The sequence below is a fragment of the Protopterus annectens genome, chromosome 2.part1, assembly GCF_019279795.1.
Source record: "Protopterus annectens isolate FY-2018-M chromosome 2.part1, PAN1.0, whole genome shotgun sequence".
NCBI lineage: Eukaryota > Metazoa > Chordata > Ceratodontiformes > Protopteridae > Protopterus > Protopterus annectens.
In genome coordinates this window covers 742,759,758-742,774,066 of record NC_056729.1, presented here as the reverse complement: position 1 = coordinate 742,774,066, position 14,309 = coordinate 742,759,758, and positions in this window count along the sequence as shown.

The following is a 14,309-nucleotide window of genomic DNA, read 5'->3' as shown; positions in this document are numbered from 1 at the left end:
ATAAGTCTTTCTGAAAAAAGAATAGCACATTCTGTCTCATTCACAGCAGCTTCAGTTATTCTAATCTCCAGGGACTTAGTGGAAGACTTGTGGGATGGTATATTTCAAGAAGTCTTGTAGGGTGTGTCAGAGAACAACTAACGATAGTTTGGCGTTTCATGACTGTAAGACTTTTCTTCCAAGGCTGCTGTCAACCAGAACATCAGTTGACTGGAACATGATGTACAAAAGATAAGGGTCTAGTGGAAGGAAATGAATATGGTTTCAATATATCCAGACACAAACAATTTAATTCTGTTAAATGCTTTAGTTAATGAATGTTGCGGTATTTAAAATGAATTTTATTGCACTTTGCCAAAGAGTTTAATTCACAGTAGCTAAGAAGAACATGTGAAATATGTATAATATATTCTTTTGCAATGGACTAAGCTCTTCTACATCCCTACAGCCTGTATACTTGATTATGATCACTCCAAGATCACAAAATAGGTTCATATGTGTGTACCTGGCCAACAACAACTAGGGCTTTTTTTTAAGCCAAGCCATGCATCCCAAATCTCTGACAAGTTTGGGAACCCTTTGTAAATGTAAGAAGGGGCTTGGGCATATCTCTCAACTGTCCAGACTTTTGCAGAATGTCCAGATTTCTGCCTCACATTTTTGGTCTGTCCCTCATAAAATTTGTGGTTTGCTGACAAATCAGTGTGGACTGAATCCACTAAATAATGTCATTTATTTGGGTTTCTGATTTCATATCTTTCAGAAAATGCATAGTAACACAAAACCTTTTACTTTAGCAACTTTCTAAATTTATAAGAGCAATATTTAAAATTTGTCCCTATTTTTGGACCTTTGCCCCCTCATCATTTTTGGCTTTGTCCAGATATCTTGTGGTAAGAGGTTGAGAGGTGTGGGCTTCAGAGATGAGGCATTTACAAGCAGGGGCCTGGTAGATGAACCATTTACAGGCTGCCTGTACCATTTAGAGACATATGTGCCAAATCAGGGATTAGTTTCCTGTTCCCCATCCAATTTTCCAGATTGCAGTTGAATTGGGTTAGGAAGGGGTAGTCTCTTGGATATCCTATGGTACCTGATGGTCAAAGACTAGATTGCTGTCTATGTGTGTCCAGAAGTCCCTGACTACTGGATCAACTCTTAGAGGTGTGCTGTCAGTACAATAGTTAACATCTCAAAGGATATTATTATGCATTTCGTGGCATTTAGTTTTAGTCCATGGCTTTGGCACCGGTTATTTGTCTATCTCAGCCCTTCTTGGGCAGCATTAATGTCAGTGGGGGTTTCTGTGATTACTCCTAATTTGCAGTCACCTACAAACCTGGTCAGCCAAAGACACTTGACAGTGGCCTTGACTTCAGAGAAGTAGATGCCAAAAAGTAGCAGTCACAGGATCAATCCTTGTTGGGATTCCGCTGGTGACTGTCCTCTTTGTAGAGGTGGACTCCTCAATTTTAACTTTCTTAGTCTTGTCTGTGAGCCAGTTGGCTATCTATCGAGTAACATAAGGGTTTATACCTAACTGCTTGAGTTTGTCAACAATGCCTGAGTGAGGTCTTGTGTCAAATATCTTGGCCAAGTCAAGATAGACAATGTTAACCATTTTCTGTTGTCCATTACTTTGGTGATCTTCTCAAAGAAGTCAACCACGTTAAGTAGACATGACCTGCTCCTGACTAAACCAACATTAATTGGGTCCACTGTCTGGCAATTTCCTATAGTCATTATTGATCATTTTCATAGTAATTCTTTCCATGGCTTTGCATATGATGCTATCGAGACTTATGTGTCTTTAGTTACCAGGGTCTGTAGGTTGTCCGTCTTTGTGCATAGAGATGATGTTTGCTGTTCTCCATTCATGAGGAAGAAGGCCTGTTTGTAGGCTACTGTTAAATAGTGATTCCAGAGCCCCTGATAGGTCATGTTTCATGCTATTTAGAAGACAGGCTGGGATCTTGACAGGGCCCATTGATGCAATATTCTTGGAGATCGAGAGAGCATTAAGGACCTGTTCCCTAAAGATAGTAGGCAGAAGTATATTTGATGGTATTTCCTGAGAGGTGGCTGGGGGAAGGGTGAACTTAGAGATGAGTTTACCAGAAGATTTGCTATAATTTCTGGCACAGTATAGGTGACTCCATTAACAATGAGCTCTGCACACAATTATGTATTGCTTTTGAGGTTGTGGACATAGCAAAAAAATGCCTTGTGGTTGTCCTTGGCCTGGGAGGCCAAAATTTATCTCAGATTTTCTTTGGTAGTCTTTACTTGTCCTATGAGTTGTTTGTTTAATTTGGTGAGAACATTTTTATCCCATTGGGTGCTTCCTCATTTTTGCTATATTTTCTTTCCTTCTGGGAGGTCAGGGTGGCTTGTTTTTGAGTTAGTTCTATACTCATTCCTGGTGGGTACAGCTGCCTCTATGCAGCTAACATGCTTGTATAGTGTTGCTGTGAACTGTTCTGTGTAGGTAAGAGTGTTCCCAGGGTTTGTGGAGGAGGGCTTGAAAGTTTGCCAGGTTATCACTTAATGGAAGCATGGAGGTGTTTAGGTGAAATGGCAGTGGGGTTTTTAACTAGATTGTTTAATGAAATCTTGGAAAGTGAGAGGATGCCTAAGGAATGGAGAAAAAGTGTTTTTGTACCTATTTTGTAAGAATAAGGGTGATGTGCAGAGCTGTAGTAACTACAGAGGGATTCAACTGATCAGTCACAGCATGAAGTTATGGGAAAGAGTAGTGGAAGCTAGGTTAAGAAGGGAGGTAATGATTAGTGATCAGCAGTATGGTTTCATGCCAGGAAAGAGCACTACAGATGTGATGTTTGCTCTCAGAGTGTTGATGGAGAAGTACAGAGAAAGTCAGAAGGAGTTGCATTGTGTCTTTGTGGACTTAGAGAAAGCATATGACAGGGTGCCTAGAGAGGAGTTGTGGTATTGTATGAGGAAGTTGGGAGTGTCAGAGATGTATGTAAGAGTGGTACAGGATATGTATGAGGGTAGTGTGACAGCGGTGAGGTCTGTGGTGGGAGTGACGGATTCGCTTAAGGTGGAGGAGGGGTTACATCAAGGATCAGCTCTGAGCCCTTTCTTATTTGCAATGGTGATGGACAGGTTGGCAGACAAGATCAGACAGGAGTCCCCGTGGACTATGATGTTTGCAGATGACATTGTGATCTGCAGTGAGAGTAGGGAACAGGTGGAGGAGACCCTGGAGAGGTGGAGATATGCTCTGGAGAGAAGAGGAATGGTCAGCAGGACTAAGACAGAATATATTTGTGAATGGGAGGGAGGATAGAGGAATGATGAGGATGCAAGGAGTAGAGGTGGTGAAGGTGGATGAGTTTAAATACTTGAGATCAACAGTTCAGAGTAATGGTGAGTGTGGAAGAGAGGTGAAGAAGAGAGTACAGGCAGGATGTAGTGGGTGGAGAAGAGTGTCAAGAGTGATTTGTGACAGACGGGTACCTGTAAGAGTGAAAGGGAAGGTCTACAAGAGGGTAGTGAGACCAGCTATGTTATATGGGTTGGAGAGTGGCATTGACAAAAAAGCAGGAGTCAGAGCTGGATGTGGCAGAGTTAAAGAAGTTAAGATTGGCACTGGGTGTGACGAGGGTGGACAGGATTAGGAATAAGTATATTAGAGGGTCAGCCCAGGTTGGAAGGCTTGGAGACAAAGCCAGAGAGGCAAGATTACATTGGTCTGGACATGTGCTGAGGAGGGATGCAGAGTATATTGGGAAAAAGATGCTAAGGATGAAGCTGCCAGGCAACAGGAAAAAGGAATGCCTAAGATAAGGTTTATGGATGTGGTGAGAGAGGACATGTAGGTGGTTGGTGTGACAAAGCAAGATGCAGAGGACAGGAAGTAATGGAAACAGCTGATCTGCTGTGGCGACCCCCTAACGGGAGCAGCCGAAAGAAGAAGAAGAAGAAGAAGATCACTTAATAGTAGGAAATTAGCCTTAGAGTAGTTCCTGAACATTTCAGAGATAGCTGGGATTCCATGTTTTATTTTAACTTCAGGAGACCATTTTGTGGCCTGACCTTACCAGAAAGGACATTACACTAGGAGCTGTGCAGCTTTCTCCCATATTAGTGAGGACCAGATCCAGTATGTTTACACCAATGGTCAGCATATTGGCAATCTGGTCCAGGGAGTTTGTGTTTATAAATGCCAGGAATCTTTGTCCCAGGAATCTCTGTCCCTGCAAGTTCACTGTCATATATGATTCCCATTTCAGAGTGTAGAAATTAAAGTTGCACATAAATATGGTATTGGGTTGGATGGTGAGTGTTTCCAGGAAGCATGTTATGGGTTTCTGGGGCCATAAAGGAGAACCTATGACTTGCAAGGAAGTGGTATGGGGTTGTGCCTATGGTGATTTGAACATGGAGAAGCTCAAGTACAAACAAAAACCTTGAGGAAGAGGGAGTAACTGTATTTTTTCTTAAATAGAATTTGTGGCAATTAATTGGGTGTATATCCTCAAACAGAGGTGCAAGAGGATTCCCCCCTGCAAAGATATGTTTTTAGTTGTATGTACTGCAGTCTATAGCATATAATACAGCTGTACATCTTTTGACTGTTATTACTTGTTTTATATCTCTAGAGGTACTGCCATACCACTGAACTAAGACAGATGTGTTAGGATACACAAGTCAGAAAATATCAATATAGCGGTATAGGGATACGCCGATTCCTTGACACAGTAAAAGCAGTTAGAAAATGTGTGTGTTTTAGTAGCTTTAACAATAGATAAACTGGCAGGTGACAAACTACATATGTAGAGGTGCTGTATGGCATTTCTAGTACCGGAAAAAGTACATTAAAAATGCATTTTGGAATTAAGCAGTCACATCTATATTTATTTCCTGGTAACAAAAATAAACAAACAGACACAAACACACACACACACACACATATGAAACATTTTTAAATCTGACAAGGGAAGAAAGGGTATTTGTAAGAAAAAATGTATGTTTATAATGTTCATAGTGTTAGATAAGCCAGGATCTTATTTTATTCCATAAAGTATTCCTGATTCAGAACATCCAGTTATAAAAGGTCATTTTTTAAAGGTATGTCAGTCGTACTTCATTGCTCTTTACATTTTTAACACACAAGTACAGCTACATAATGTAGTCCATGTTTTTAACCAACTTTGATTTGATTGGAATGGACATCATTTTCTTCCAATATTTCTATTGTTTCTCATAAAGATTGTGCTGGTGATACAGTGTTTTAAAATGCATTTAACCTAACAGATTTAATTTGTTCATCTTGCAAATTCTTTTTAAGAAACACTGACTTTTGATTATTGCCTGTAATAGTTAACTACTCTGTCTGACTTATGAATCAAAGTGTTATGACCCCTGGTGTTCCATTTTGATGAACCCTCCTTTTGCTTGGTTTTCTTGGCAGAAATGGCTTGTTTTGGGGTCCTCAACTACAAAGATTGCTAGGATGGAAACAAAGATATATTAATCCTTGCTATAGCATTTGCACAGGTGAAAACACTTTAATCTGGGGAATATGCATTTGTAAAGTTTTAGATGAAGGAACAGTATATTTATTCACATCTTACTTTCTTTGAAAAATGAAGCTAAGAATTAGCTTTATAATTTTTCATGTGCCCAGCAGATGAGAGACAATGAACAGACAGCCTGCAACCAGAAGCAAGTGCTGCAGTTTTTGTGGAAATACTGGGGAATTATTCAGAACATCATGGACATATCCTCTTTTCCTGAATACAGGTACTGTTTTCCTCAAGAGGAATGAACACCACATAAGGTTGAGGAACCAACAATCCCTAATACACATATTTTGTACATTCAGGTGTAGATGGGAATATCTCCTTTTCAAAGCCCAAGTGTGGAACAGAACACAATCCTAAAACAAATACACTACAGAGTTAAACAAAGTGCCTGACCTTACTGCAAAAATACAATGCAGACACAGGGACATGAGGAATAGCAAGGAGCCACTAAGTTTTATTTAATCTTCCCACTGAATACAAAACATGCTATGACAAAGAAAAGAAAGTACTTAAACATTTCCTGATCTCTCCTGCAATGGATTGCCAATGAAACACTCAGACAGAAGTTAATGCAGAATTATTGGTAAGGGGAAAAAAGAAAGGAGCCACAAAGTAAGACGGCTAAGCAGCTGGAGCTAACTAATCAAATGAAAGCCAGACATCAAAGGCTGCTTATTCCAGTGAGCAGCAGAATGAAAGCAGGCCTTAGGATTACAGAGAGCCGTGCTGAGAAATAAGCCTGTATGGCAGGATACTTAATGATGTATGCTCAAATAAAATTTCTAAAGGATAACCAGATAAGAGATTCTGAATTCCTGGCACCCTTGAAGCTATAGGCAGAGTTTGTTCAATCTACACACTCTGAAGTCAGCTTGCATGGTAATTTGCATAAAAAAGACAATGTTAACCATTAAAGAAGGTCAAGTATGGAGCAGGTAAATTTTAGTCAATTACAAGGGTTATGGGAACACAGTCTAACAACAAAACTGAAAAGGGACAAATTTGTTACTTCAAAAGTCTCACTGTTAGTGGATAATAAAGTATCATAGAATTATCTTTTATTCAAAAAGGAAAGCTAAATGTGATAGCAGCAAAACACAAACTGAAAGTTCATTAGCAATTATAATTTGTTCTGAATCCCTATATTATCATAACTCATAATGAAAATAAAAATGCCAAACAGTCAAAAAGAAAAAAGAAAAAAAAATACAGAATAGTGGGTTAATGCTACTTCTGGAATTGATTCTCAAATGGTCAACATTTATCAGTGCCTTACCCTGGTCAGCAAATGCAAAAATAAATATTAATAAACAAACAAACAAACAAACAAACAAACTGCTGCTCTCGGAAAGTCTAAATGACATATAGCAATAGAAGATTTGAGAAAAGAGGAGGCCGTTTACTTAGCACACACCAGGAAGAACAGTATAATACAACAGCATAAATAATTCAGATAGCAACATACATGTGAAAGATCATTTATGAAATCTGAATATCAAACATATTTGGATAGTGAAAATGAGTAATTAATTCTACATCTTTTTCCCAAACAAGTAACTAGACTTTCTGATTAGATCAATAGATGAAAGTCTGTGTTTCACCGAAATGCAATCAAATGTGCATATGAAGAAAGAATAGCTAAAACACATGACATGATTACTTATCAGAAGGGAAGACATCTCTAAAAGCACTGAAGATAAGCATTGTTCCCACAAGCAGCTTACCTCACATATTAAAAAATAACAGTAAAAATGTGATTGGTTTAGGAGAGACAGGAGCTGAACTAGTAGCAAATGCCTGAAATTTAGTCCAATTGTCTCCTACATATTTCACCAAATACTGCTGTATAATTTTTTTCTGCCTAGCAAGACATTTCCACATCTTATAAATGAAGATCCTGCAGTTTCACCCTTCAAGATACAGTCTGATACTACTGGATGATGTTCTTACCAAATAGCTCATGGATAAAAGAAAGATTGCTCACTCACCCCTTCATTTAAATAACTTAGACTGGCTATTGTGGTATAGGATCTTTTTTCATATAAATTATTAGGCCATACCAAAAAACTGAACTTTCTGTATGTGAAAAGACAACTGGATTTAGAAGTAGGTAAACACGTAAAAAAAAAAGAGTAGGAAAAATGTGTTCAAATTTCATGCAGGGGGTATCACTAAAAGATTGCAGTACAGTTTAATATGGCCTAAACAAAACTATCCCTTCTACCGGACTGCATTTCCCTCACAAAAATTATTCTGACTCTGCCATATATATACATGGTTTAGCTTTTTCTTATCTTGTGCTTTCTCAGTGTGTGCCACACTGTGTTTGTATACAGTCTCAAAGTTATATTTAGATTTTGTCTTCCAAGCTTTTGTATATTATTGCCCATTAGGTTTTATATATCTTTTGACTGGAACATGGATTACAAAGTGTTTGTATTTTTGCCATCTTTTCCTCCCACAGGACCAATACATCTACTCAGTCTCTAGTGATTCAGGTTTACTGCAAAGCTTTGTTTTCACAGTGAGTGTATAGCACAAGATACTTGGACCATCTTCCTAACAAAGTGAGTGAGTGAGTGAGTGAGTGAGTGAGTGAGTGAGTGAGTGAGTGAGTGAGTGAGTGAGTGAGTGAATAGAAGAGCATGCTTAAAGGGTTTATTCTCTCATAAAAGCCATTCCAGCTCACATAATCATTGTAGGATGCTGAAACAAGAAAGGCCTATTTAAATCTATTTAGAATATGATGGACAATGCACTCAGATGAGACTCTGATTATAAATGAAATAATACTCTCTTTCCAGAAATTATTAAAACAGTAGTTCAGAGCAATCCCAATTTAAGTGAACGAACAATGCTGCCTGATGCAAAAGCAAAAAATTGTTATACTTTTTATAGAGTGCACTTGGGAGACATAACCAGTAGCTGAAAAACAAAATCATGTAAATATGGCAGCCCCATCATGCTATTTTGGGGGTTTAAAAAATAGAAACTATTTGAACCATCTAGAGTGATGCATGGGCATTAGTACCGTATAACATAACAAGATGTGACACAAATGCATTATTATCAATTTTGTACCTCAGTAATCTTCTAAAGAATGGAAACTAAACATGACTTTACAAGCTTGGAGGTGACCTTAGACAACAGCCACTAACATGAATTCAAGAGCTGCAAGGGAGTAACTTGAGAAACAAGAACTGAATATAGATTTGGGAGGTAGGGAGGTCAACCTAGAAAATAAGTAGTGAGCATAAGTTTGAAAGGTGGGAGGGGGCATATGAAGAGTGCAGCTTTCATGATATATGGTCCCATAGCATTTTATACATTTTTATAAAATACTGAAGTTTAGTAAAGTTAGAAGGGAACAGTGATTAAATTAAGCATATATTTATAATTGTGGTAGTTATAACATATAATGCACCATGTCTTAAGTATCCTGGTAGGGTAAACTTGCATGTCAGTGTCTTATGATGATGCCTTTCTCTTCACTTGATGCTATGTACTGACTATTAGGTGTTCCTACATGGTTTATGGCTCTGCAATGTGATGGAATAAAAGTGAACCCAACAACAATAAGATATGTCAAAATGTCAGAAGTGCTTACAATAATTATGACAGCAAAGAAAGTATTGCTACATGAGCCTGAAACTACAAAGCATTTAGCTCAGAAACTATAATTTTGTTTAAGTTGTGGCTTGAATGATAAGAATCTGTACCCAACACTCAACAGAATGCCAAAGAACCACAAAACAAGTTCTACTATGGCAACATAAGGAGTTGTGGACACTGGATAAAGTTGATTAAGCGCTTTATTTTTCTTTCTAACTTTTTCAGAATCTAAAGTGTTAAACAAATAATCAGTTTAAAAGTCATACTACACAGTCACATGATCAACAAAGCTACCAATCATAAATAGGTGCTCATAAAAACCACCAATCAGTCCCTGTTCATAAAAAAATATTGTGAATAAGTATTCATAAAAAGACTAATCATTTTTTTGAACATAAGAAATAAGTAAAAAATAAGTAACGCAATCTAATCATGTTAGCATTAAATCTTAAAATCAAATCAGATTCATTTTGGTGCCATAGTGGAACTTGTTTTGTAGTTCTTTGGCTTTTGAGTTCTACGCTGTTTGGTTTGGTTTTCCTTTTGCAGCAAAGAATGCAGCAAATATGGATTGCCTAATCACTTTTCTCAAGTCTGCAAGCTGTGAAAAATTAAAGACATTTTTTACAAGTGACTGATGCATATAAAACTGAAATGGTGTAGTCACTGAGAATTCTCGACTGGCCCATATAAGGCAGAATTGGAATATTTGTTTGTGAATACAACTTATATGTATGTTTATACTGTGCACAATTTCTTCACTAGATGCAAAACACATCAGTGTTGTCAGTGTAAAAATTACTGGACTGAAAAGTTGTCTACAAAATGAAGATTTCTTTTTGTCTGATATCAGAACAGAATACAATTTCATAACCAAAATTGCATCTAGAGAACAGGGCTTCAGAAGATCACTGTTAGAGTCTAAGTTTTCCTTGCTGACCTATTCTGGTTGCAGACTAAAACTACTGGTCAAAGAACTGTGTTGTGTATATAAATACAAACAATACAAATTATTGTTTCAAACTGAGTAAGTACAACAACCAAATATATCAGAAAGGTATGCTTGTGAACAACTGGATTTGATTAGTCACTGTATGCAGATGCAAGTACAGAACACTAGAGATCACAAGTACACAAGATGATGCGCAGACTCACAGTGATAGTGATAGTGATTTACAAGACCATGACTGCCTAGACTTGATCTTTGAAATGTAGTGTCCAAGGTATTGGGGATTGACTACCCAAGCCAACTTCAGTTTATAACTCGATTTTATGGTAAGCTTTCATACTCTGAGTATGTTAGAATTATACCCATTCAGTTGGATTAGATGCTTAATCCATGGTTGCGTTTGCAAAGCTGTTTGTTGCCTTTACTTTTAATCAGCTTGTTTTGGCAGTGATGCTCTTATCCTTTATTCATTTTAAGTCTTTTGTAATTAGTGGTGTCACATCCAGATTTATTTTGATACTATATTGTCTTAGTATGTAGACAGTATAGTATCAAATATATTGTTGCGCTGTTCCTGTTTTGTGTGGCCCTGCAGTTCTGCCACATGAAAATTTTAGTTCCATTGTCATTGTTGACACTATTCCACTCTTGCTGATGTTGATTCAGGTGACTTTTGGTTTGGGCTGCTTCTAGTTTTGCCTTGTGTTTGTCTGCAGTTCTAGTTTGCAAGTGACTGTGACATTTTTGCCACTGGAAATACGGAATTCAAGTACTGATACTGCTGTTTGAACTAGCTCCTTGCACATCTGTTCCATTGCATTAAGAAATTGCTTCAAAATAGTTTTTCATATCAACTTGGAGACACTGAGCGTTAATGCTTTAGCATTGTTATTGTTGGTTTCAGAACTATCTGAGTGGTCTTTTATCCTCATGGAAGACATTGAAATTCAGCAATGGCTCCACTGTTTTGTTTTGGGGAATGTTTCTGACTTTCAGAGAGATCTTCAGTGGACTAGCTTGGGTTTATTTTGGACTATCTCCAGCCCAGTCTCCAAGCTCATCTATCGCAGTGTTTGCAGCTGTGTTTCTGAAGTACTTTTGTCTATGGCTTTGTTTAGTGGATTTAGCTATTTATTCTGCTGTTGCCTAACACCCAGTGGATCCTTATTTGCTGCCATTCCTGGAGCAAGGTTTGGAACTATTATATGGATGTGTTTGGTTTACTGTCAGCATGATTTTTGGTTTGTGTCATAATATTCCATTTTATAATTATTTAAAATTGCTTATAATTTATTACTTTAGTTTATTAATATATATACATATGCTTTAATGACATCCTTATCTACTCAGAGTTCATTTGCCTGATACACTTCAAAGTGTATAATATCGTTATATTTTATTGCTCATGGCAATATTCATGTAGTTTGCTTTGATTGTATAAGAGGTGTTTAACAAATAAGCACTGACATAAAACCGAAGTTGAAGGTGGCAAAGTCAAAGATTCACAGGCTTGCTGAAAACGAGATCTGTATGTTCCTGGAGAAGACTATCTACATAGTGCCAGTGGCATTGATTCACAGATTCATAAAACTTCAGGCATTTCACAGGTTCATACAGTAGTACAGTCTTTTACACTAAAATGAAAAGTACAATGTGCAGTGATGTGGAGCCACAGAATGTAAAAAAATGTTGATATTTTTATACAATATGCTGACTTATTTACTGGCTTGGAATGCATACTTAGACAATATAGTATCAACCTAAATCTGGATGTGACACTACTACTTCATGCATGATGTAGAGTGCCAGTGTCACTAAAGCAGAGAATGACAAAAGACTTGAAATGGATGAAGAATATGGACATTATTGCCAATCAACCTGGACCTACAGCATGGCTTAATAACATTTTGACTGTGGTGAAACCTGACAATATTCAAACATGCACTGATCAACAGTCCCTTAAAAAATGAAAAAGTAGTTTCAGTAATGTCTAGAGCATTATATTTTTCCATGATAAATGCTAATCAGGGCTTCTGACAGAACAAGCTGCCCCAGGCAGTTTAAGACTAGGTACTTTCTATACCTATTTGGAAAATATGAAAATACAGATTCAGAATTTCTTAAGTACCATAAGTGTTTCAGTAGCCTGTTTCAGAGATCATTGCAGGCTTGGAGGGTGTCATAAATATTATAGATGGCATCTCAGTATGGGATCTTTCCACAGAACAACTTTACATGAAGCTAAAATGTCTTATTTACTGGTTAAGATTCAACTACCTAAAACTGAATAAATAAAATACAAATTGTGTATAGCCACTATTAAATGTATTAAATGCAAGGGACATGTGATTACTAGCCAAGTTATTCATATTGCTTCAAACAAATGAGGGTAGTGGCTCAGATAAAACATGCTCTGGATAAACAATCATTATAGGTGTGGTGTAGTACATATTTAGTTCTTACTAAGTTTGGCTGTGCTGTCTATGCCATGGAGGAAGTTACTTAAAAAGACAGCTTGTGGGAATATGTTAGTAACTGAATCTCTGACGTTGTCACCAAATCAATGTCTTGTTGGTGGATGCGAGTCAGTATGGTATAGTAATAGTAGTAAAACAAACTTTAATCCAACATGTTAAAATTCAGTTAAGTTGTCCTTTAACAGTATTAGCTTTTGTTTTATTTGGATGCATACTAATATAGTGTAAATATAAATTATTTTGTACATCTGTTTTGTAAATATTTGTAACAAGCACCTCTTGTTCTTTGTAAACTATTACATCCAATAATTTAATACTATGTTTGTTGAATTTCCAAGCAAATTTCAAATGTAAACTTATATTATTAATATGATTGAAAAATCATTCAACATGTAAAAACTTCCTCTCCAAACTAAAAGTACATTGTCAATAAAATGTTTGTAAATTAAAATATGCTTGGAAAAAGTGCTATTTATGATGTGGATTTTTTCCCAGCCATGCATAAAAACATTGGTGTAGCTGGGAGCCATAGCAGCCCCCTTATAAATACAAGTAATTATAACCTAGAATGATGTCTATAGCCTCCATTATTAACTTAACTATATTTTCAGAAAAACGTTTTGAATCAGTTAATTCGCATCTACAATCTCCTTTCTTTCATTGTTGGGAATGATAGTATATAAGGACCTAATATATCTAGTGTCTAAGCTCTTTTGACTTTGGATAATGAAACAAACTTATAATAACAACTCAGACATCTTGTTATAATAATCTTTTCTGTCTAAAATGACCAAAGGGTAGCAAAAGCTGCAAACACCAAACCGACGCTTGTGGTTCTGATGAAATCTGCCTTTCCTGCAGATGAAAGCGCTTAACCAGGGAAGAATCGTATGTTTTTTAAAAGGCTGTGTTGTTCCAGTTTTCGTGTGGATTAAAGTGGTTTTAATCTAACTCTTTTGTTCGAGCAGTGGTTTTTCTGGGACCCCAACAAGGATTGGCATCGGTTTGGTAAAATGACCAAAGCACTGCCTTTGTCTGCTTTACTGATAATACTATTATCATTATTCACTAGGCTGTAAAAAACTTTCTCTCTTCAAATGGCATGTTAAAATATGTGTCCACAGGCTTGTTGTTTAACATATCTATTAATTACATTTCAGTTACTGTTGCAAATAACTCTAGACTAGCTCAGTCCTTAAAGGTGGATTGTAGGTGCTGGGCTTGTAAAAGACACTTGACATACTAGTATCAGATTTAAATAAAAATCTGAAATTAATTTTTTTTTGACAAAATCTCTGAAACAGTTAATGGTATCTACTTTGTCAGTCCTTCTAGCAAGGACAAAGTTCTATCCTTTATTTAAAATGTCACAAACTGCAACTTCTAAAAATAAAGAAGATAACTTCGCAATTTTAAAAGTACAATCAGGATTACCCTATATTTTTTCCATTGCTGGCGATGCCCTTTTCAGTTGGTTCCCACGTACCCTGCTTAGTTTGATTCTGGGCAGTCACTTCGGCCCATGTTCGATTCATAGTCTCCTTCTGTTAGTACACTTGGACTGGCTGAAAAACCTTAGGATTACTCAAGAAGTTATTTCTAGCACCAGAATTGTCTGAAGCACTGGGATAAGAATTATTTTGCTGTGGATGTTGGTTAGCATTTCTTTTCTGTGCTAACCTCTCTGATTTATGTATTTGTTTCAGACTTCCTTCA